Genomic DNA, 2,854 nt, shown 5'->3' with positions numbered 1-2,854 from the left:
GAACAATACACAGATTTAAGGGCCGGGATCCCAAGCCTCGGCCTATGGGGAGCCAGGTAAGGGTCATGGTTACTGTATCCAGGGGTGGGACTAGCAGGCCAGCCTCCTGGTCAGTTGCCTCCCCATCCAGGTCTGTGCAAAGCCCAGAGATAAGCCACTTGGGCTGGAGGCCCCACTCCCAGCTTTGGACAGGTGCGCATTCTTGGTATCTGGGCCCAGCCCCTGGTCCCCAGGGCCTTTTTTTTTTGGTCTGCCCTCAGGCTCTCATTCTGACTTCTGTCTTGGCCTCTCCCCCTCCCTGGTGACTCACATTGCTTTGGAATTTCACTCACTGGCTCTTTCTGACGCACATCCTGGGAGCCTGGCCTAGAGCCAGGGAACAGCGGGGTGGCTGCAGCCCCACCCGTGATTAATTTTGGCAACCTGAGCTGGAGGCTCCATAGAGGCAAGCAAGGCTGGAGAAGCGAGATGGGAGTTGGGGAGTGTTGCTGGGCAGGAAGCCTTTCTTTCTGCTTCTGCTCCTTTGCACTCAGGTAGGAAAATAAACAAGGGGAAAGCTGTAAGCTTGTAGCAGTCAGACATTACCTGTCCGGCCAGCCAGGACACTCGAGAAGATTGAGCAACTGAGTTCAAAACCTAGCCTGGCCACTGTGCTCCTTGGAATCGATTTCTGGACCTCAGTTTACCCTTTTGTGAGTCTTAGAAGTTTGAGATCCCTCCGTGTGAACACCAAGAACAATGGCCTTGAACTCGGTTGGTGTAGCCTCATATCTCTCGCAATGGCTTGGACTCTGTTATCTCCCTATTTTGAGTATGATGTGAGGGGCTGGTGCGGGCTGGGGCTGAGGAGAGGGACAGGGGGAGTTGACCTGACAGTGCACCAGGCTGGGATGCGTTCTGCCCTCACCCCAACTTGTCCCCATCAGATGCCTCAGCAGGGAAGGGAGAGGATCCTCACGGCCTTCACAGCACTTAACTCCCTTGGGGCCCTGGTGTGTGCTTCGGGAGCCCTCAGCGGCCCCCTGCGTGCTATCCTCACTCCTCCAGAAGCAGCTTGCTTTTCCCATCTCTTCCCCAGACTGTTCTCCACCTCTCATCTTCCCCAGCTGCCCAGGGCTCAAGGATTCACAGTCCCAGCCCTGGCCCTTCCAGCTCCTCTGCTAGGTAAAGGGCTCTGTGCCAGTCTGATCAGCTGACCCCTGGGAGCACCTGCACAGGGCAGGGCTGGGGGACACCCTCAGTGTATTCAGGAAACAAAGCCCTCAGCCCCATTGTCTAGCCCTGAGGAGTGACTGTGAAGAGTGACTGTGGTGAAAAGAACCATGGGCCAGTTTCAAGGGAGTTGGCCTCCCAGGGTGGAGATGTCCTCACTCCTCCCCCTCTGGAGTCTGGTGGATGCCCTACTTACTGCTAGGATAAATCTGGTCTGTAGGGGGCGCTAGAGAAGCATACGTTGGGCACTCCTCCCTTTCTCCCTCTTAGCCACACTGGGGAGACCATGATCATTTGGGAAGAGGCAGAGAAGTAAAGGGTATAGTCAAGGAGATGAGTCTGTGCCTTGATACCCATACCCATGATTATAATCAGGGCTCTTTTTTTTCTTTCAAATTAAAAAAACACTGTTAATAAGGCAATACATCATGGCCAGGTAGGTTTAAGAGTTTAGAAACTTGAGTCAGATTGAGTTCAAAGCAAAAGAGTTCCACTTACAGGTTTTGGATATCCCACATATTTCCTTCTGTCTTCATTAATATTTGTAGGTGATATAATATATGGTCCACGAAAGTATTACACATATCCAAGTCATAAAACATTAATAATAAGGACCCAAATAACGGTGAACGCTTCACTGGACTTAAAAAGTGTGACACAAACAACACACAGCATGGCTGAAGCCACGCGTGTGGGACTCCTCTTTCCCATCTCTAACCTCTCGAATCAGGGACCCTAGTTGGCATCGGGCATTTGTCATTTCCCTGAATTTAAAGTATTTTCTATCATGTTATGTGGACCTCCCTAAATAATATACTGTTTAGGTTTGCTTGTTTTTAAGCTTCGAGAAATGACATTATACTGTATGCACATCGTCTTGCTAGACTTGTCTCTTCTCAGCTTTGTGCTACTAAGATTAGGCCACTGTGCTGTGTGTGGCTGGGAGGCCCTATCTGCAGAGCCGTGGGGTTCCCAGAGCCACAGTGGGTTATTCTGCCTGCCAGTCTTCGCTAGCGTGAAAACCGCCCCTTTGAATGTTCTCGTGCTTGTCCAAGGACACATGTTCAAACATTTCTCACTGGGTAAACACCCAGAAATGGAATTGCTGGGTTACAGGGTAAGTGCCTGCTCCAATTTGACAAGATTGCACTGAAGGATTTTCTGAAGTGGCTGGAGCCCCCGCCCCCTGCAGTGAAGGAGGGTTCCAGGTGCTCTTGATTCTAATTTCCACCCGGGTCTCTCTGCTGGTTGCCTCCTGGTATCTCAGCAGTAATGGACCGGGTTTCTCTAATGACTCACAGTGTCGAGCAGGTATCTTTCAGCATTTTGGTACATTTGTGTTTCTTCTTCTGTGAGGTGCCTGTTCATGTCCTTTGCCCATTTTCTGGACACCATCATTCTCTTATCATCAGCAATTTGTAAGAGTTACGTACTTATTCTGAAATGAATATTTTTCAATTATATGAAAATTATGATTATATGAAAAATATATGAAAATATGAATTATATTTCAATTATATGAAAAATATGATAGATATTAATATATATCTTAATACATATTTTAATATATAATACATTAATACATATTTAATAGATAATACATTAATACATATTTTAATACATGATACATATTTTAAGTATT

Source organism: Mustela erminea, chromosome 2 (assembly GCF_009829155.1).
Source record: "Mustela erminea isolate mMusErm1 chromosome 2, mMusErm1.Pri, whole genome shotgun sequence".
Taxonomy (NCBI): domain Eukaryota; kingdom Metazoa; phylum Chordata; class Mammalia; order Carnivora; family Mustelidae; genus Mustela; species Mustela erminea.
The sequence above is the reverse complement of the archived record's forward strand: the minus strand, read 5'-3'. Positions refer to the sequence as shown.